The following is a 23535-nucleotide window of genomic DNA, read 5'->3' as shown; positions in this document are numbered from 1 at the left end:
AGTATTTCTGCACGGGTCATAACTGAGATGTCATCTGGAGTATTATGTCCAATTTTGTAGATAATGTAAGGTAGTTCAAAGAATGGCTAACAAATGGTATAGGGCCTGCACCATAAACCCTATACCATAAAACATTGTACCTGAAGGAGTTAATAAACATGTGGAGAAAGGTGAACTGGTAGATGTAGTGTGCTTGGATTTTCAGAAGGCATTTGACAAAGTTCCTCATGAAGGCTTCTAGGAAAAAGTTAAAAGTCATGGGATAGGTGGCAATGTCCTTTCATGGATTACAAACTGGCTGAAAGATAAGAAACAGAGAGTAGGATTAAATGGACAATTTTCTCAGTGGAAGGGAGGGGGCAGTGGAGTGCCTCAGGGATCTGTATTGGGACCCTTACTTTTTCAAATATATTTATAAATGATCTGGAAAGAATACGACGAATGACGTAATCAAATTTGCAGATGATACAAAATTATTCAGAATAGTTAAATCACAAGCAGATTGTGATAAATTGCAGGAAGACCTTATGAGACTGGAAAATTGGGCATTGAAATGGATAAGTGCAAGGTGATACATATAGGGAAAAATAACCCATGCTATAGTTACACAATGTTAGGTTCCATATTAGGTGCTACCACCCAAGAAAGAGAACTAGGTGTCATAGTGGATAACACATTGAAATCGTCGGTTCAGTGTGCTGCGGCAGCCAAAAAAGCAAACAGAATGTTGGGAATTATTAGAAAGGGAATGGTGAATAAAACAGAAAATGTCAAAATGCCTCTGTATCGCTCCATGGTGAGACCACACCTTGAATACTGTGTACAATTCTGGACGCCACATCTCAAAAAAGATATAATTGCGATGGAGAAGGTACAGAGAAGAGTGACCAAAATGATAAGGGGACTGGAACAGCTCCCCTATGAGGAAAGACTAAAGAGGTTAGGACTTTTCAGCTTGGAGACGAGATGGCTGAGGGGGGATATGATAGAGGTGTTTAAAATCATGAGAGGTCTAGAACAGGTAGATGTGCTTACGTTATTTACTCTTTCAGATAATAGAAAGACTAGGGGGCACTCCATGAAGTTAGCATGTGGCACATTTAAAACTAATCGGAGAAAGTTCTTTTTCACTCAATGTACAATTAAACTCTGGAATTTGTTGCCAGAGGATGTGGTTAGTGCATTTAGTATAGCTGTATTTAAAAAAGGATTGGATAAGTTCTTGGAGAAGTCCATTACCTGCTATTAAGTTAAGTTGACTTAGAAAATAGTCACTGCTATTACTAGCAACAGTAACATGGAATGGACTTAATTTTTGGGTGCTTGCCGGGTTTTTGTGGCCTGGATTGGCCACTGTTGGAAACGGGATGCTGGGCTTGATGGATCCTTGGTCTGACCCAGTATGGCATGTTCTTAACAGCGATTTTTAGAGACCTTGGCATCCTCCATGGAGCGTCTCAATGCACGCTTGGACTCTGTGGTCGCTGCACATGCAGCTCCTCCACCATTCAATATCTCAAAGCCTGCCCCTTCTTAGGGTTTACCCTTACTTTCTTCCATCTCCTCCCACGATGCAGGAATCCACTCACCAGCCGATCTCATTACCAGCCCCTCCACGCTATGCCGGCGACACCCACTAGTGCCGGGGGTTCCTTACTCAGTGCAGCATGCACTTTCGTCTTCAATCCTCCTTATTTCTGGACAGCATGACTAAAACCACGTACATTCTATCCCTGCTGGAAGGCAAGGCCCTAGCCTGGGCCTCCCCTTTGTGGGAACATGCCAATCCGGTACTACAAGATCTCCCTCGCTTCTTAGAGCAATTCCAGACAGTGTTTGAGGATCCAGGACGACAGGTGGCTGCCGGCTCCAACCTTCTGCATATCCGCCAAGGGGGACATTCTCTTGCTGACTACACGATAGAGTTCAGAACCCTAGCTTTGGAACTCGACTGGGAGGAGAGCTGTCTTTGGACCATATTCCTCTATGGGCTCTCTGCCAAGATTAAGGATGAGCTGGCAGCTCGGGAGCTTCCACTCTCGCTTGACTCCCTCATTGAGCTGGCGACCCAGATTGACTGCCATCAGCAGGAAAGGGCTCACGAGTTACAGGGCCTGAGAAGGCGCACGGCAGTTTCTACTCCTCCACGGCCATCATCCCCCACCTCCCGGCTTGCTCCGACCACAGAGGGAACAGTCGAAGAACCCATGCAGTTAGGATGAGGACCACTTTCCCTGGAGTAACGGCAAAGGTGTCGCAAGGCGGGTCTCTATCTCTACTGTGGAGGATCCGGCCACCTCATTGCTCTCTGCCCAATTTGTCCGGTAAACTCCAAGGCCTAGGTTACACTGGGGGAGTGACCCTAGGCATAACCTCACCAGTTCCCCCACTTACCTTGCCTGTGACTCTTTCCCTGGGAGGCCACAAATTCTCCACATTGGCCCTGTTGGATTCTGGGGCTGGAGGAAACTTCATCCTGTGGGACATTGTAGAGCAGATGCTTATTCCTACTCGTCCATGCCTAAGACCCTTAACTCTCTTTTCCATCCAAGGAGACCCCCTTAAGGGGAGACTAATGCTCCTCACGGTGCCTCTGGAGTGCCGCATTGAACCAGGCCATAAGGAACACCTTTTTATTTATTTATTTATTTTTTTATTTAAGAGTTTTTTTATACCATCATTAAGTTATTCACCATCATAACGGTTTACAGATGGGCACCTATAACAAAGTAAAATATAGTTCATAAATAACATGGGTGGTGCCATTAGAATTCGGTAACATATAAGAGTTTATTTCAAGAGACATTGATTGTGGTTGGGTATTTGATAGAAATTCATCTTGCTGGTTGCCCTATATGTCATCCCGAAGGGCATCCACCCTGTTGTACTTGGCATACCTTGGTTGCAGTGTCAGTTTGATTGGACATCTCTACAACTAACCCGCTGGGGTTCCACATGCCGTGGAACTTGCCAAAAGAGGTTGCTCCCCTCCTCCAATTGCCTCTGCACATCGCTCTTGGAGGGCCTGCCTACGCAATACAGCCGGTTCGCTGATGTTTTCTCCAAGAAGGCTGCTGACACCCTGCCTCTGCATCGAGAATTCGGATTGCGCGATTAACCTGGTTCCCGGAGCCACCCTGCCTCACGGAAGGGTCTATCCACTGTCCTGAAGAGAACTTTTGGGAACCTGATACTAACATCCTAGACAAGAATCTTGTCAAGAGATTCCACGCTGATCACCCAGGAAAACACAAACCTTCTAGGGGGAGGCCTAAAGGAGGGGGTACTGTTATAGTTGCCAGCTGCGGCATCCCGCAACTGGCACCTGCCACTTACTGGCATGGGGCCACTTCCCCGGGCTCACTAGCTGCAGCGGTCAGCCGCTGCCGGCATGGCTCTTCACATCCGTCCTGCCCGCCACACGGCTAGGCTGTGTCTCTGGTCTTGCCGACACGCCTGCTGCTTCCTGTGCTGGCTCCTCCCCTGCCGGGCCTTTCTAGAGCCGCGCACATGTCCCTTCACTATATTTAAATGGACCACGGCAGGAAATTGCTGCAGTCCCTCCCACTGAACCCACCTGGCTCTGCTCCATTTAAGGCAAGGTCTGCTCCACAGACCTTGCCTTGATTTCTTGACTCACTGTCTTCATTCCCTGTTCCTCCTCAGAGGATCACTCCTGGTTATTCTGTACTGCCTGACTCTCCTGGAATCTGACCTTTTGCCTGGAACTTAACTCTGAAGATTGCTGTTTGTCCCGACCTTTCGCCTGGAACTTGACTCTGAGGTTTGCTGCCTGTACCGACCTTTTGCCTGGAACCTGACTTCGAAGATTGCCTCCTGTCCCAACCTTTCGCCTGGAACATCCACCCTGAATACTGCCGTCTGGTCCGACCCAGTACCTTGGAGACCATCTTCTAGTATTGTCTCCTGTCCTGACCCACGCCTGGTCTTCTGTATTTGGGTCCAGGTCCGCTTTGGCTCACGCTCTCCGCTCCAGCCTGCCGTCCACTTCTGGTCCTGGATTGGGAATCCTTTCCAGCTTGTCATCCTCATTCAGAGACCTCATGTAAGTCCAGCCGGCCCCGGCACCCAAGGGCTCAACCCAAGGGGAATATGAGATGGTAGTGGTGAAGCTCCTGCGGGGTCTCTGCTTCATCCCGGCCTCACCCTCCGACGGTGTGGACCTGTGGGGGTTCCTCCACAGGTAGCGTCAACTCCACCTCAGGCAAGGGGTCCACCTTTCAGAATCGCAACAGTTCCAGCACTGAAGTAACATTCCTTAAAAAATATATTGAGGCAATTTTTGAACTGTTCACCTAGCTGCCCCTGCTTTGTTTGCAGATAAATATTTCTATGGAAAATAATTCCCAAACCACAGCCCACTAAATGCCTCCCTTCAGTCCACCTAAAAGTATGTTATTGAACTTAGACCATACGTTTAGCTGGATTGAGATGGCAATTTTCAGTCAGCCACTGGGTAAATCACTATTCACCTAAGTAAATGGCTTTTGAAATTTCCCTCATTATATCTGTTCAGTTGTGAGGCCTAATTTCTATTTCATTCTCCAATTGCCTTAATCATTCTATCATGTTCCATACGTTTTTTTCTCAAGTACTATTCATTTCCCATCCTTTTAACCTCTTCACAAAATTGTGATCTGCTTTTAAACATCACAGAATGTGTAGGGGGAAGGCAGAGATGGAGGAATATTATGCTGGAAGCTGACCACATTGGACTGAACTCTGATACCCCCAAAGCATAATCTATCACCATCTGCAAGCTAGTATTATTCTACAAGGGCAGTAAAACTATAGCTAGAGATACACAAGTGCTCCCAAAAGTGCATGGACCCAAAATTCGAGAGAAAAATTGTACAAAAAGAACCATAAAAGTCATCTCTATTTCACTCTATATAATTTGTTTCATCAAAAACATGTATTTGTGCTGCCTTTTTAGGCTGTTTTTGTCAGCAACAGAGGAACTTGAACCAGTGGTTGTGACAGCAGCAGGCTGGAATCCTCCCAGAGAGATCCATACTAGCTGTGGAGAGCTGGGGAAACAGCATTATCCCTACCCTTCAGGTATTATTGATTGATTGATTTTACAAATTTGTAGCCTGCTAATCCGCAGACCTTAGCAGGTAACAAAAATTACATGCATAATATAAACACAGTAAATTAAAACCAGTACAAAACTGATACATTAAGAGACTAAACAAAAAAAATGAATTAAAACATAGGAAAACAAATTGAAAATCATAGATATAACAGCAAACATTGCTAGACACCAATCATAGCAAGGCATTCTATTTCCCTTACTATAATCACCGACATAACTAAGTAGGGAAAGTTTTGGAGAAAAATATGTTCTAACATTTCTAAAATGTAATAGATCATATTCCATTTTTAGTGGTTCTGGGAGCTTATTACCAAAGGGTTTATTCCAAAGCCTGTGATGCTTGAATACAAAAATGTGGACTCATCTAAACGAATGGACTTGTGTGGATGGATAACCAATAATCTACAATCTGCCAAGCACAAATCATGATGAGGGCAGTGGAAAACTGGTTGTGGAAAAGAAGAAAGAACAAGGCCCTAAATGGCTTTAAAGATCAGAATAAGTATTTTAATTGGATTTGCTGCTCCATTGGAAGTCAGTGGAGTGCAGCCAGAACTGGGGAGACCATGTGCATGGTGTGCCAAGAGACCAAGCAGGGCTGCTGAATTCTGAATAAGTTGTAGCCACATGAATTATGGGCTTTTGGCAGGCACAGATACAGAGAATTAGAGTAATCTAATGAGTTCATGATCAACTGCTTGAGTTACTATATCTTAAATCCAAGAGATTAAAAAATGGCTTAACAGAGTGTAAAAGGAGGAGTTTTAAGGAAGCAACCCCTCACCAAAGATTGTACACGGGCACAAAAGAAAGCTTAGAATCAATACTAAATGCCCAGGTCTCTAGTGTCAGACCTGAAAGGAATAGTAAATACTGTTAAATAATAGAGATGTGAATCGTGTCCTCGATCGTCTTAACGATCGATTTCGGCTGGGAGGGGGAGGGAATCGTATTGTTGCCGTTTTGGGGGGGGGGGGTAAAATAATATCGTGATAAATCGTTAAAATCATTTAAAACCCGCTAACATCGTTAAAACCCGCTAAAACCCACCCCCGACCCTTTAAATTAAATCCCCCACCCTCACCGAACCCCCCCCAAATAACTGAATTACCTGGTGGTCCAGCGGCGGTCCGGAACGGCAGCGGTCCGGAACGGGCTCCTGCTATTGAATCATGTGGTCTTCAGCCTGCGCCATTTTCCAAAATGGCGCCGAAAAATGCGGCGGCCCATAGACCAACAGGATTCGACGGCAGGAGGTCCTTCCGGAACCCCGCTGGACTTTTGGCAAGTCTTGTGGGGGTCAGGAGGCCCCCCCCAAGCTGGCCAAAGTTCCTGGAGGTCCCAGCGGGGGTCAGGGAGCGATTTCCCGCCGCGAATCGTTTTCCGTACGGAAAATGGCGCCAGCAGGAGATCGACTGCAGGAGGTCGTTCAGCGAGGGTTCCGGCGCCTCGCCTGAACGACCTCCTGCAGTCGATCTCCTGCCGGCGCCATTTTCCGTACGGAAAACGATTCGCGGGCGGGAAATCGCTCCCTGACCCCCGCTGGACCTCCAGGAACTTTTGGCCAGCTTGGGGGGGGCCTCCTGACCCCCACAAGACTTGCCAAAGTCCAGCGGGGGTCCGGAAGGACCTCCTGCCGTCGAATCCCTGTTGGTCTATGGCCGCCGCCATTTTTCGGCGCCATTTTGGAAAATGGGCCGGCGCTGAAGACAACAAGATTCAATAGCAGGAGCCCGTTCCGGACCGCTGCCGTTCCGGACCGCCGCTGGACCACCAGGTAATTTAAGTTATTTGGGGGGGGGGGGGTTCGGGAGGGTGGGGGATTTAATTTAAAGGGTCGGACGATAATTTTAATCGTCGTAAAACGATTCACATCCCTATTAAATAATCAACTATCTGTGAAATTGTCTGATTGCAAGCAAGACAGTAGCAAAATCTCTGTCTTACTAAGATTCAGGGCTAGATTGTTATCAGAAAGCCATCTGTAATGTGAGAAAAGCAACTGGAAAGCATATCAAATGCTGCACTAAAGGAAGTAGTGATGGGGAAAAAAATAAACTGTATATCATCTGGAAACAATTTGAAATTAATACCAAGCTGAGACCAAAACAGTACAGAGAAGTAACATGTAATATTGAAAGGTACCGGGAAGAGAGACGAACCCTGAGGGAGACCAATATCCAACAGTAATGAACTAGAACTGGAATCCCTAATAACTACTCAGTAGGATCAATTTAAGAGGAAAGACGAAAACCACTGATAAACTGTAGATGTAATACCTATGCATTCAAGTCGACCAAAAAGAATAGAATAGATGCTGCTGAAGGATCAACAATACTAGAAGGGTATTAAGTCCGGAATCAAATCCAGTCTGTATTGAATCAAAATTAATTACAACCATATGCTCTTCTGTTATGGTGGGGTTGGAAACCATATTGAACCTCATGTAGCATGTTATGGTTATCTAATAATTCCTGTAATTGGATATGAATGACCTTCTCAATGACCTTCGCTAACACTGGTGCAGGCCTCGGTGCTGGCATCTAGGGGTTAGGCACCTGAACTGATTTGGTTTTAACTGGTTTTTTTAACTGATATCTGTGACTAACACCTTTCTTTTTTGTAGGAAATCTTGCTGTAGTCACAAGTCCTGTGTTGTTCGAAAAATGGTATTTTGAGCCCAAAGAGGTGGTCTATTGGGTACCCAGAAGTCTCCCTTTGGAAGGGAAGAATACTGTCAGTAACAGCGTGTCTACACCCGATAACTGTGGTAGCAAAAGGCAGGAATCCTTCCAAGGTGAGCCATGCTAGCTGTAGAGAGCTGGGGAATCAGTATTACTCCTACCCTTCAGGTATCAGAGGCTTGGATGCACCCAGTGAAGCCTTCAGTGGTCCAAAGGCAGACCAATGATGATAGCACTGTTTAAACACTTAGCTAGGAGAGAGTCTCTGCTGACACAGGGCCGCTGGAAGCACTAGGCAAACTAGACCTGGGCCTAGGGCGCTGAGCATTAGGGGGCATGAACAGTGGTGTACTGGGGTGGGGGGGCAAATGCCCCCGGGTGCAGGGCCATAGGAGGATGCTGATGGCCGACATGGCCGGACACACAGCAGGAAGACTGGCAGGGCCGTGGTGGAACTCATGTCACCATGGCCCAAAGAAAAAGGTCGGGTCCAAACTTGCAGGTGCTCCTCCTCCTTCCTGCTCGCATGGCCCCGGAAGAAAAATGTTGCCTGAGCCACACGGGCAAGAAGGAGGAGGAGCATCAGCTGCGTGAAGAAGAAGAGCAGCGTTTATGGTCATCTGCGATCCCAAATTGCAGCGGGCTGAGAAGAGGAAGAGGCCCGGTAGCAAGGCCGCCACGGATCCCACATTGCGGACAAGAAGATCAGGGCCGCTGCAGAGCCCATCCTGCGGCAACCTGTGAAGAGGAGGCCCAGAGGCAAGAGAGAGGCTGAGGGCCTGTAGTGTGTGTGTGTGTGTGTGTGTGTGTGTGTGTGTATGTGTGTGTGTATGAGATAAGCTGGGAGATTGTATGTGTGAGAGTGAGTTGAGAGACTGTGTGTGGGAGTGAGGACCTGAATGTTTGCAGAGACAGCATGTGAGAGCCTGTGTGTGTGTGTGTGTGTGTGTGTGTGTGTGAGAGAGACAGCATGAGAGTGAGAGCCTGTGCTTGAGCAAGACAGCATGTGGGAGTGAGAGAGAGCCAGTGTGTGTGAGAGTCAGACAGCATGTGTAAGAGAGAGATTGTGTGTATGAATGATTGTATTAGAGAGTAGAGATGTGAATTGGAACCAGAATCGGTTCGGTTGCGGTTCCGATTCAAATCGTGCATTTTTTTTTCGTCCGGCCCGATCGTTTTTTTTTTTATCAGCTGCGCGCCGATCTGATAAACAAAAAACCCACCCGACCCTTTAAAACCGCTCCTTTAGCCTCCACCACCCTCCCGACCCCCCCAAAAATGTTTTAAAATTAACTGGCGGTCCAGCGGGGGTCCCGGGAGCATTCTCTCGCACTCGGGCTGTCGGCCGATAAACAAAAAACCCACCCCGACCCTTTAAAATTGCTCCCTTAGCCTCCACCACCCTCCCGACCCCCCAAAAAACATTTTAAAATTACCTGGTAGTCCAGTGGGCCCCGGTAGCAATCTCCTGCTCTTGGCCGTCAGCTGCCACTAATAAAAATGGCGCCGATGGCCCTTTGCCCTTACCATGTGACAGGGTAACCGTGCCATTGGCCGGCCCCTGTCACATGGTAGGAGCACTGGACGGCCAGCTCCATCTTTAAAAATGGCACGATCCATCCAGTGAACATGGCACCTCAGGACTTGGGACATCAGGACATCTGGACACGGAACATCTGGAACGTCAGGAACAGAAGACATGTGACGAGGGAGCTCCGATGAAGGATGAGACCAGGGACATCAAGGAGACAAAGTTCAGGAACAAGAAGAACATGGAACGAAGATCCATCAAGGCACAGGAGGCCAGGGAAGACCTGGAACAAAAGAGAGATCACAGACACTGTGCAAAGCTAATCCGAAGGCACTGAAGAACTGAAGCAGGGCCCTTTTATAGGGCTGAAGCAGGCAGAGGTTGATGACATAATTACTGAGGGCCGCGGGGCTTTTCCCGCTGCTTGCCCTTTAAAAGAAGAGAAGGGGCGCAGCCACGCACCTAAAGAGGGGCAGGACCACAGACAGCGTCATCAGGGTCCATGCCATGAAGAAGAGCAGGCAGGAGCGGCCCAGGCCATGAAAGGAGGGGTCGACACCTGCGGCTTCCTGCCACAAGAGTAAATCCCAGCAGCGCTTCCCCGCTGTGGAGGCGGCGTCAGCAGTGACAGCTTCAGCCACAAAGATGAAGGAAGACATTGGGCGGGCTCACCCTGCCGCGAAGGATGGCTTCGGTGGCCTGGCCGGCCGTGTTCAGCTAGAAGAGAGGTAGGGGGACTGCCAGCGCCTGTCAAGGGTAGAACCACAACAGTACCCCCCTCAAAGACCCCCTCCCCAAGCCTCCTATCAACAGCTTGGAAGAGTGGAGGATCACTCCATTACATCAGGGGATGATCAAGGTTCCAAGGAGAAAAGTTGAAATTTCTTGGCAAGGAACTGTCGTGATGGAGATACTTTTGGCTGAAGATATGGTAGCAGGTCGAAGATCCAGGCAAGACAGACATAACACTGAAGACATGAAACAAGCAAAGTACAGGAATGCAGGACAGCAGACTTGCATCTCACATTCTAGTGATCAAGGTAGCAGAGATCAAAGACAAGGAGTCCAAGATGAGCAGGAGAGCAGATGAAGGTAGCATCTTGGAGTGAGGACCGGTTCTTGGTTCACTGTGGTCAGAACATGAGTGACAAGTAAGCAAGCATCATATTTGCAGAGGTAGCATGGTAAAGACGTATTTGACTTCAAGCTGGATTCTATAGATGTGAAGATGGAACTCCAGGAGAGTAAGTAGAGACACTTACAAGCACCACTCGCTTTACGAGGCAATGGTACCAGGAAGACTTGGATGGAATTAGGAAGTCTAATGACCATTGCACAGTCAGTGGAGAGTTAATCCTGGAGGCAACTTTACCTTATGAAGATGGTTGATTCAAGGCTGAAAGAGGCAAGTATGAAGAAGCTTGGGGTTGCTGCTTCCAGGCTTGCAAGGCCAGATGAGAGAAGTCTCTACAGCTTGGTAAAGAGAGAGTTGCATCTTGGAAAATCCATGAGTTACTACAGGCTCTCACAAGGTGGTGAAGATGATCGCAGAGGAACTTGATGGTCATTTGGTGTTGCTGTGGCACTTGTGCAAGGAAATATTTTGTTGAAGGAGATTACCCAGATGACTGTGAAGATGAAGTTCCCTTTAGGACTGAGTCGAAGAGCCACTTAAGGTGGATGAAGCTTCAAGAGACAGGCTTGAAGACAGCAGAGGATTCCAATGGGTATGCAGTGAATCCCCACAGATGGATGGTCAAGTGCAGCCAATGGTGAACATCCCTGAAGAAGTAAGTTACTTGATGGAAGACACATGAGTTAGTGAATACTCAGTGACCTCGTAGAGCCATACGGAAAGCTTTTGAGATTATAGACTGAAGATAACTGCATGGGTTCTCATGGATCCAAGGATAGTAAGGTTGAAACACCATGTGGTATCAAGGAAGACTAGATCTCTTCAGGAAGATCAACAGCACAGCAGTGCATGCGTACAGGACAAGCTTAAAGATGGTAACAGCAGTCCTTAACTTGGCAGTGACACGGTACAGAAGAGCGGATGGCAGGGAATCAGGAACTTTCAAACCCCAATCCTAGTGGCTCAAAATACTGCATGAAGGACGCTGGAGGATCATGGTGGCGAGTTCTGGATGCAGGATAGCTCGCGATAGTGATCCTGGGTAGAATCCACTTGCATGGAGCAAGGGCTCGGTGAAGCTGTGGATTCAGGGCAATTCGCTGTGTTGAGGTCATAAGGTGAAACGTAGGAAGGTGACGTCTGCGAAGAACTGACATGTAATCCATGGTTGGACTCACTACTTGCGGAAGCAGAGAGATGTTTAGGCTGAAGATGGCCCCCAGACAAGCACCAGGACAGTACAAGCAGGGAATGAGTTGGGATCGAGAAGACGAGGACAGGTCTAGGGTGCAAGCGCCTCCTGCAGGTTGAACGAACCCAAAGACCTGGAGTGTGATGTGGAGTACATTTAAATGGAATGTTCTCCCTGATGCTTGAGGACTCTGGACGTTGAAGATACTGGATGCTGGATGTGGAACCTGGGTGCAAGCACCTCCTGCAGGTCGTAAGGAACCCAGGGAGATGAAACGACATCATAGTGGTAAGAACGGAGATGGTCTCTGGAACAATGGTAGGCGCCTTCTGCTGGTCGAGAAGGTTCCAAGACAGGTTGGACTCAGAGATGATCTGGATGCAGGTGCCTCCTGCAGGTCGTGGGATCCAGACAACTGTAGAGGAAAGAGACAAGCAGTAAAAGAAAAAAAAATGGCTAAAGCTAGTATTAAATGTCCAGGAAATGGGGAGCAAATATTCTGGGCAGAATCAGGTTATCAAAGGGTCCAGGAACTAAGGCAAAAAATTCCAGGCAAAATCAAGGCTGACAAAAATGTCCAAAAACTGAAGCCCACCACAGGCACAGCTCACTGAGCTCATGGGCTTTGGATCCTGTTGCAGAAGCGCGCCCTCAGGCCCTGTTAGGAGCTCAGATACGCGGTCCCACCTAAAGTAGGAAGTGAGCCCTAGGGCCGCGGCTTGGCTCCGAGAGGAGCTCCAAGACACACTGTGGGAGGTGAGCTGGAACAAACAAGGGTGGAGCAGGAGCAAGGCTGGAGCGAAGACAAGGCAAGAAGTATCCGGAGCAGGAACTAGGCAGGCTCAGACCTCCACTGGACCTTCACACACCAATGAGATCCAGCAACGCAATGCTGATCTCGAGAGTAGCCTTCTAGCCACTCGAAAACCCTTTTGGACCTGCCGCTTGGGAACAATAAGTGTGTGTGAGGCCAGATGGAGGCTGAGAGCAGGAACATGAAGACGTACGAAGACTCAGGATACTCGGAGGATTCAGACGTGGACTTCGATACTCAAGAGACTCAGGCGAAGACTTGGATCCTCAGGAGACTCAGACAAAGACTTGGATACTCAGACGAAGACTTGGATACTCAAACAAGGACTCAGGATACTCAGAAGACTCAGACAAGGATTCAGGATACTTAGGAGACTCAGACAAGGACTCAAGATACTAAGAAAACTCAGACAAGGATTCAGGTTGCTCGGAAGTTTCAGGCAAGGATGCAGAAGTCAGGCGAAAGTACTGGGTAAGAACTGCATCGCAATGCGCCCTACACAGCCGCCCATGGCTGGTCACGGACCATGCTGAACGCAAATTAGACTCCAGGCAAAGACGTGGAACTTGAGACTGGAACATGGCGAAGATTCAGCAGAGGCCTGCACTGGGGTGCGCCCTACACTACCCGCCTGTGGCTGGTCACAGACCACGCTGGAGCAGAGCAGGTTCTGGAAGAGTCTTAGGCATGGACGGATGCAGGCACAAAGGAACTCCGTAGACAGGGAAAACGATACTCAGGAACAAGGCTTTAAAAACAGAAGTCTCCCAGAGGCTTGCGCTGCAGGCGAGAAGAAGGCCATGAGACGCCCTACACAGCCATCCCACGGGCTGGTCACAGACCACGACATAGCATGCCAAGAGAGGTGGACAGATGAGGGACCTGGGAACTGGACGAACAGCTAAAGATAAGACGGACGGAGTCAAGACAGGAACATCAGCATCAGGAAAATGGAACATGGCACCTCAGGTCTTGGGACATCAGGACATCTGGACACGGAACATCTGGATCATCAGGAACAGAAGATAGGTGACGAGGGAGCTCCGACGAGGGACGAGACCAGGGACATCAAGAATATGGAACGAAGATCCATCAAGGCACAGGAGACCACAGAAGACCTGGAACGGAAGGAAGATCACAGACACTGTAGAAACCCGATCCGAAGGCACTGAAGAAATGAAGCAGGGCCCTTTTATAGGGCTGAAGCAGGTAGAGGTTGATGACATCATTCCTGAGGGCCACGAGGCTTTTCCCACCGCTGGCCCTTTAAAAGAAGAGAAGGGGCGCGCCAGAGAGGGGCAGGACCACGGACAGCATCGGCGGCATCCATGCCGCAAAGAAGAGCAGGCAGGAGAGGCACTAGGCTGTGAACAGAGGGCCCGGCATTGGAGGCTTCCTGCCGCAAGAGGAAATCCCAGCGGGGGCTTCCCCGCCACAGAGGCGGCATCAGCAGCAGTGGCTCCAGCCACGAAGATGAAGGAAGACATCAGGCAGGCTTAGCCTGCCGAGAAGGATGGTGTCGGCGGCCTAGCCAGCCGTGTTCGGCTAGAAGAAAGGTAGGGGGACTGCCCGCGCCTGTCGAGGGTAGAACCACAACAAAAAAAAGAGATCAGAAAATAGAAATTAAAAAGTTCAGACAAAAACTAAACTGGAAGCCCAAGCCCAACTGTATTATGCAGTGTAATAATGGAAAAAATAACCACCACCATTCCACATAGAACACACACACACAAAAAAAAAAAAATACAAGAAATATAAAACATCATTCATAGCAGTAAAACCATACTAGCAAAAGGAATATATATTTCAAAACAACCAACAAATAGACCATTAAATAATTAAAACCAATATTTCCCCCCAAAAATAGTAAAATATTTCACAACAGCAGACATATCAGATAACAACCCAAAATTAAAACTAGTAAAGTTTTAAAAAAATTACCCATTCTCCATTCCTGGGATTTTTTGATGGCTGGCTAGTCACCTTGAGAATGTTGTGGTTGGGGTGAGAGGGACCACACAAACTTTATACTTTCTGTCTCTTACAATCACAATTACAATTGTTCAAGCCCTCAAAAATTTCCTGCATATTCTCACACATATAGGCAGACAGGCACACTCTCACGTACACAGGCAGGCAGAAACACTTATACACACACACACACACACACACACAAACACACAGGCAGGTAGGCAGGCAGACACCACACAGACACACACACACACACACACATAGGCAGGCAGGCAAGCACTCTCATATCCACACAGGCAGACACTCACACAAACACACACAGGCAGGTACTCGCATACATTCGCAGGCAGGCAGGCACTCTGTTACACACACATACACACACACATGTAGGCAGGAACTCTGATACAAACACACACACACAAGCAGGCAGATAGGAAGGCTCTCTCTCAGGGCTTCATTTTCAACTGCAGTGGGATGGGCTCTGTGGCTGCCTGGGCTTTTTCTTCAGTTCCTCAGGATGGGCTCCTAAGCAGCCTGGGCATCTTCTTCATTCACCATGGGAAGAGCTCCGGGGCAGCCTAGGCTTCTTCGGCTGTTAAAGGATAGGCTCCTTGGTGGCCTGGGATTTTTCGGCTACCGCAGGATGGGCTCCACAGTGGCAGAGCAAAACCTGTTTTTGGCCGTAGTTTTTATTTGGAGGGAGGATGTGGATGTGAAAGCAGGTAATGCCTGCACGCTGCTATCCTCCCCCTTCTGGGGTGGAAGTTGTCAACTAACAAATTCCACTCATGAGCTGACTACTGAGAAGGAAGAGGATCGCAGTGTTCAGGAGGCAGAGTCAGTCATGGTAGAGGTTGGATTTTTCTCGTAAGATGCAGTTTGTTCTCCAAAGTGGCGCATGCAGCTTACGAGACACTGGTTGACTACCCCTGCTTTAGGCTCTCCTCCTGGTACCCCACCTAAAATTCCCCTCTTTGCAATCATAATTAAGGGCTTCATTTACAAAGATTTTTTCTCATTGAGGCAGAATAAGGAAAAAGCCTTAGTAAATCAGACCGTAAAGTACAAATACAATTATAATCAATTTTGCCTCTGATGCTTTTCCTGGAGGTGTGAATTGTTTATGTGCATAAACTGTACCATGAAACATAGTCCATCCTCTCTACAGACAAAAGTGCACTTTTACCTCCTAGGAAAACTATGATGTCAATACTGAGTGGGGAGACGAGTGGCAAGTTCCTGGGTAAACGTACCCAGAAACCTTAGCCAAACTATTCAGTGGGATGTATTCACTGCAGAATGTACATGGTTAAGTTTAAAGTTACCTGGACAATTTTGGACCTGATCGGTACCACAAACAGGCTTACCTGACTAAACGTAGCTGGGCAATGCTCTATGTTGGTACTACCTTGTTAAGTTTAAGCCCTGTTTCTGAAAACACCCCATTCATCAGCTCTTTTTAAAATCTTGGTAAGTCTTAGTCAGGTAAAGATTTAGCAAACTAAAACTTGCCCATTTGGCAGGGCAGAAAATTCAAAACTTGGGGCTTGTTTGGCTAAATCCAAACTTAGCTAAATGTCTTTCACTACAAGCATCTACTTTCTACACATTCTATAACAGTGCAGAATGGCAAACCTACTAAGGAGGCTTTTACACTAGAATCATTGGGGATGGGTGAACAAAACCCTAAGGTAAGTAAAATACCAAATAAAAATTGGAGAATGGGATAAAGGGCAATATTTGCAAAGCTATGTATACTAATGCTCACAGTATGGGGAACAAAGACCTAGATCATGTAAGAAGCCGATTTAGATATAGCAGCTGTCACGGAGATGTGGTACACAGAAAACCAAGACTGGAATATAGTTATACCTGGCTACAATCTATTGAGGAATGAACGGGTAGGATGCAAGGGAAAAGGTGTGGTATTATGTATAAAAAACAATATTAAAACAACTGCATTGCTGAGCTTACGAGGTAAGGAGGAGGCGCTATGGGTTAATCTGGAAAGAGGGAAGGGAACATTTATTTTTATTGGTGTAATACCATATACAGACCTCTTTCACAGAGACAAGAAATGGATAGGGATTTAATGAAGAATATTCACATAATTGCTTTGAAAGGAAAGGTACTATTGCTAGGGGATCTCAATCTCTGGATATTGTTTGGGACATCCCAGCTGAAGTGTCATCCAAAAGCAGGGAGATCCTGGATTTTCTGCATGTCAACAGGTAACGGAACCCACATGGGAGTGGGAGTGATACTGGACCTGGCGCTTATCAATGGAGACAGTATCACTCAAGTTTTAGTGGATGATCACCTGGAATCCAATGATCATCAGACGGTGTGGTTCAAAATTATGGCACAAGAGATGAAGATTCATTCAAAGATGAGAGTCCTAGACTTCAGGAAAAGTAACTTTCTTAAAATGGGGGAGTATCTCAAGGAGTCAGTTGGATGGGAAAATTTAGGGGAAGTAGAAAAGCAATGTGGAAAATTAAAAGGAGATATTATGCGGGCAACATCTTTTTGATTAGAAAGTAAATAAAGGAAAGAGGAAAAAGAGGCTACTATGATTTTCTAAAGAAATAGCTGAAAAGGTAAGGGAGAAGAGGTTAGTGTTCATAAACTACAAGAAATCATAGAAAGAGGAAGACAGGCAACAATATCTGGAAAAATTAAGAGAAACTGGGAAAGTCATCAGGAATGCAAAAATTCAAATAGAATAAAAAATAGCAAATACAGTAAAATGGGGGGGGACAAGACATTTTTTTTAGAAATGTTAATTATAAATGGAAATGAAAAAGTGGCATTGTAAGGCTCAGGGGTGAAGGGGGCAATATTTAGAGGTTGTTGAGGAAAAAGCAAAATTGCTCAACAAATATTTCTGTTCAGTGTTCACTGTGGAAAGGCCTGGAGCCGGACCATATAAAACAAACACAAATAAGATTGGAAGTGATGTAAACCTCAATCATTTTTCAAAACAGTGTGTTCATGAAAAGCTAATTCAAGTTAAAGTAGATATGATAAGACAATGAAGCCAGATGGGTTACATCTAAAGGTGCTAAGCAAACTTAGAGATGACCTGGATGACCTTTTCAGTGCTTCTTTAGAGTTGGGAGTAGTTCAGGAGGACTGGCGACGGGTGGAAATGGTTCCTATTCATAAAAGTGGAAGAAAGGAACTATAGGCCAGTTAGTCTGACCATGAGACTGGAAAATTGGGCATCCAAATGGCAGATGAAATTTAATGTGGATAAGTGCAAGGTGATGCATATAGGGAAAAATAACCCATGCTATAATTACACAATGTTGGGTTCCATATTAGGTGCTACAACCCAAGAAAGAGATCTAGGTGTCATAGTGGATAACACATTGAAATCGTCGGTAAAGTGTGCTGCGGCAGTCAAAAAAGCAAACAGAATGTTGGGAATTATTAGAAAGGGAATGGTGAATAAAACGGAAAATTTCATAATGCCTCTGTATCGCTCCATGGTGAGACCGCACCTTGAATACTGTGTACAATTCTGGTCGCCGCATCTCAAAAAAGATATAATTGCGATGGAGAAGGTACAGAGAAGGGCTACCAAAATGATAAGGGGAATGGAACAACTCTCCTATGAGGAAAGACTAAAGAGGTTAGGACTTTTCAGCTTGGAGAAGAGACGACTGAGGGGGGATATGATAGAGGTGTTTAAAATCATGAGAGGTCTAGAACGGGTAGATGTGAATCGGTTATTTACTCTTTCGGATAATAGAAAGACTAGTGGGCACTCCATGAAGTTAGCATGGGGCACATTTAAAACTAATCGGAGAAAGTTCTTTTTTACTCAATGCACAATTAAACTCTGGAATTTGTTGCCGGAGGATGTGGTTAGTGCAGTTAATATAGCTGTGTTTAAAAAAGGATTGGATAAGTTCTTGGAGGAGAAGTCCATTACCTGCTATTAAGTTCACTTAGAGAATAGCCACTGCCATTAGCAATGGTTACATGGAATAGACTTAGTTTTTGGGAACTTGCCAGGTTCTTATGGCCTGGATTGGCCACTGTTGGAAATAGGATGCTGGGCTTGATGGACCCTTGGTCTGACCCAGTATGGCATTTTCTTATGTTCTTATGGTAATTAGCAAATGAATTGGAATCCAATGGATTACAGGATTCCAGGCAGCAAGGTTTTGTCAGAGGTAAATCTTGTCAGATGAATCTGATCAATTTCTTTGATTGGGTGACCAGAGAGTTGGATCAAGGGAGAGCGCTAGATGTAGGGTACTTGAATTTCAGTATGGCCTTTAACAGGGTTCTGCAGAGGAGACATAAATAAATTGGATGCATTTGGTATGGGACCTAGAGTGACTGACTGGGTTAGAGACTGGCTGAGTGGGAAGTGACAAAGGAATGGAGTTCTCTTGGACCTGTTCTTTTTCCATTTTCGTTAGCAGCATAGCAGAAGGTTTATCCTGATACGATTGCTGTTTGCTAATGATTCCAAAACTATCCCTTACTGCCATATTATCTGGAATATTTTCCAACAGTGTATAATAAACTCCAGTTTACTTGTATAGTACAGAAATGACATTCATGGAGCAAGGGAAAATAACAAATAATACTACTCCCTCTTTTGTGATAATATGTAAAAATGTACCTCATTGTTCTTGCTCCATAAAAAAAAATCAAAATTTAATTAAATTGCATATATGCAAGAAATTTACAATATAGCAATTTATGTGGCATTCATTAAAAGCTTAGTAATTGAAATCATTCAAAATGAGGTTCCCCATAATAAAAGTACATTACATTTCTCTGAGTGTATATTGTACTTAGCTTCTTTTGGAAGACATATTCTTTGAGCTGCTTCTCCGCTTGGGTTCCTATGCTAGACTCCTTCTTTTCCTTTCTGCATGCATGATTGCACATGCAATTATAAAACAAAATGCTGAAAAGCAATTACATAAAAAGCTAAATTGAAAACATACTGTAATTCTGAATACGCGTAATTTCTATGTATGCAAAGATGCCGATTTCTTTTCAGTGCTGTCAGTTTGACTATGAAAGGGCATGCTCTCGCTGTTTCCATCTATAGAACAAGCAGGTGAAAGGACATGAGTGCTTTCAAAATATGCATTTGGTAACAGAGTTCTCCTTTTTCTCTGGCCTCTCCTATAAATTGTTTTTGTAGAGATTTAAAATTGACCACATATGCGGTTTTCACAGCTCTATTGTTCATTTCTAATAAAAGATAAACTGAAAGTTATGAAGAGGGCCCATAAAGATCACACAAAAGAATGTAACAATAACAATTTCAGTGTTAAACTAGTTGTGCAAATTTGCTTTTACAATCTTTTCTTTTCTTTGGAACCACATGATACCCACATAGCTAGAACTGAAATCAGATACTAGAATCAGATGTCCTGATATGGACATCTATTCTTACATCATGGTATGAGAGCCAGCAGAATGGGTCAGTGGCAATTAAAGCTGTGTGCTGCCAGGAGGAAAATCTGGGTATGATTTCCAAGCTCAGCTTCTGCACCTCAGGCTGGTTGAGCCTGGGGATACTTTAAAGGCAGCATTTGCAGGTATCTGGGGAAGATAGTCCAACCTATCTATCTTGTAATAATGTATTAGTGATACCTAGTAGCCAAACTCAGGGTGCATTCATGCTAGGCTCCGTGGAAAGCTATTTTCTCTGGTACTTGGCTGACAATTATCACTGTCATTACTGGACTGGGGGGAGGAGATGGAAAAATAGTTAAAGTGTACTTCTGGATAGTTGCACATGAAAACTGATGGCACCACGGGGGAGAGAGAGAGAGAGAGAGAGAGAGAGAGAGAGACTTGCTATAGTCTGAGTTTGAGAGAACATTGCCCAAATCTCATCTTGGAGTGAGTTTCCTCACTCCGAAGGCCATCAAATCTTCACAAGAGACCACTGTTCTGTTCGTACGTCTCATGTTGAATGTGAAAGTGGCCCCAAAACCCCTACACTCATACCTAATCCCCACCTCGAGTTACTAGGTGAGCCTCTCATAGGAATACAAATAGCTGTCTAGGGAGTAGATATTATAGCAAGTCTCTCTCTCTCTCTCTCTCTCTCTCTCTCTCTCTCTCTCTCTCTCTCTCTCTCTCTCTCTCTCTCTCTCTCTCTCATAGAGGCTGTCTGGACACTTTTGTGCACATGCTTTGGGTGTTTTATCGTGGGGAAACTTCATGATTTGTGGAAAATGTATTCATGAAAACATCACGTCATGTGAAGTTTCCCCACGCCCCTTAATGTGATATTGGCAAATGAGGCCCATTGTCACATAAGATTCTGTTACACAGGCTATCTGTCATTGGGATAGGAGTGGCAGTGGTTTTTCTCTTATCTATTTGTAATGGCCAAAGGAAAGACCTCAGAGCGTAAGATCTTGGCTGTAAGAATACCACAAAACTCAACCTTATTTCATCTGTATCTATTCCCTGTGGAGAAATTGATTGGGTCACTGGTATTATATATACATTTTACACAGATGATATACAGCTCATTTTTCCAGTTGCTGAGATGGTTACAGCAACATTTGAACAGAAGGTAAATGGTCTGAGGAAAGTAGAAGATTGTATGGGGAAGAATGAGTTAGTATTAAATTTGGCAAAGACAGAGCTATTATGGGTAAGCCATACCAAAGCACTTGATAATATTCCCTAGTATGAGTATAATGAGAACATACTTTCTTTTATATCAGAAACCCAAGGCTTGGGAATTATAATAGACTCTAGATTGAAGTTTAAAACTCTGTTCAAGAATGTATTTTAAAAAGGCATCATCAAGTGGAGGATAGGGAGACAATCAAAAAGAATTTTATGCAAGAATTATTTTTATACCATGGCACAAAGAAGGACTGGTGCTATCAACACTGGATTATTGCAGTTCCTTATATGTTGGGTTATATAAAAACAACAAATTTTTATCACAACTTGAGGTAAACTGCAAACAAGCAGAATATAACTTAACAATCACTATCAAAAAATCAATTATAAAGAAAACAACCAACAGAGAGTGGTATCAGAATATTATAAAGTGTTTCCAGTCTCATGGGCTCTTGCCCTTACAGGGCTACAACCCCTCTCTTGGCTTCAACACCGTTTTTAATCACGTCATTTACCAACTCTCTGAAGGTTTATCAATTTACTTCTTTTTATTATTTAAAGTGCAAAAAAGCCTCCCCTAAATTACCCGTATTTTTTTAAAACATACACCTAACTTTACCCACTATCTCTACTCATTAAAACATAATGTTTCACTTCAATTGTGCTTGTCTCTTTAAACTGTGTTTTTTTCTATTTTACCCAAATGAATCGCCCGACATTGACAATGTTTTGGCGCGTTCCTCGCGCCTGCTTCAGGGGCTATCGTTCCTTCACAATCACTTCTAAAAAAGAACATGGATATATTATTGTCTATACAACAAATCATTCACTTCTCTTGACTTATGCAACAGAACTTACGATTCAGCGTATCATAGTTCTTCCTGTATTCTCCTCATTCAAAAATGGCGCTCAAACGCCATTCTTCTGTCTCTACCGGATATCAGCTGTTTTATACTCAGATCGTAGATAAAAAACCGACCTATCAGCTACAAATAAACCGACCAGTCAACTTCTTTATTGAGCCCCGCGGGGGCCATAGTATTCAATTTAAAAATCCACTGTTGTTCACGCTGAAGTAAACAAAGATTTAAATCCCCTCCTCGCTCATCTTGCTCAATACTATCTAGAACTGTGCTATGTAAACTTTCAAAGCTATGGGATTGTTCGACGCAGTGCTGTACTAGTGGGGCTTCCATCCTGCCTCGTTTCATTGCACTCTTGTGCTCTATTAAGCGTGTTTTTAATAATCTTGTGGTTTTCCCCACATATATAAGCCCACAGGGGCACCAAATGGCATATATTACGTTTCGTGAAACACATGAAGTTGTTCTAATTGGTTTAAATTTTTGCAGTTTTTCTAAAGGAATGTCTATATTGGAGTGAGCTAGTGGGCACATCGCACAAGACCCGCAAGGGAAATGTCCCTTCACTTCCTCAGATCTATCAACCGTGGCTTTAAAATGTGAACTAACCACCTGATCTTTAATACTAGATCCTCTTTTAAATGCTATTAGAGGCTGTGCTTCAAAAACTGTATGAACCTGAAATACATTCCAATGACGCCTAATACTCCGCACTACCTCATTCACTCCCAAAGAATAGGGTAACACACATGTCAACCTGTTACTCAATAATTTCTGCCTCGGTTGTAATAATTGTTCTCTATGGTTCCATCTTGCTCATTTGCAAGCTTTTCGTATCACACCTAATGGATAACCCCTATCTACAAATCTTTGACTCATTTCTCTCGCTTTTATTTTATACTCTTGAGTTGTTGAGCATAACTTCCTGAGCCTCAAGAATTGACCAAAAGGAATGCTATTCCGTAGAGTTAAAGGGTGACAACTGGAATATTCTAATATTGTGTTTTGATCTGTTGGTTTCTGAAAGATCGTAAAGAAAAAAATTTTTGCATCCAAAGAGATCTTTATGTCCAGAAAAGGAACAAAAACTTTATCAAGAGTATATGTGAACTGCAAAGCTTGCTCACAAGAATTTAACCAAATCATAAATTCTTTAAAGAGGACCTCAGTCCCATGCCACACTATGAAAATGTCGTCGATGAAACGGCGCCACACTAAAATATTATTTTTATACGGAGAAGTCTCTAACCAACGTGACTCAAAATGTCGTACATACAGATTTGCGACACTGGGGGCCATAGTGGCCCCCATCGCTGTTCCCCCTACCTGTTGATAGCAATTCTGCTCAAAAAGAAAGAAGTTTTTTTTCAATGCCAAACTGGCTAATTCTATAATAAAAGCTACAGGTGGTCGAGTAAATGTTGTCTGCGCTGATAGACTTGCATGAAGTACCTCTAATGCCGCTTCCTGAGGTATATTCGTGTACAAAGATACGATGTCTATTGTCGCTAAAAGAACTCCATCTGAAGGAATGTTTAGAGTCTCCAAAAACTGTATTAATTCTCCTGAGTCCCGTATGTAGGATGGTAATGTAGGTAC

Source organism: Rhinatrema bivittatum, chromosome 2 (genome assembly GCF_901001135.1).
Source record: "Rhinatrema bivittatum chromosome 2, aRhiBiv1.1, whole genome shotgun sequence".
NCBI lineage: Eukaryota > Metazoa > Chordata > Amphibia > Gymnophiona > Rhinatrematidae > Rhinatrema > Rhinatrema bivittatum.
Note: the sequence above shows the minus strand (reverse complement) of the source record.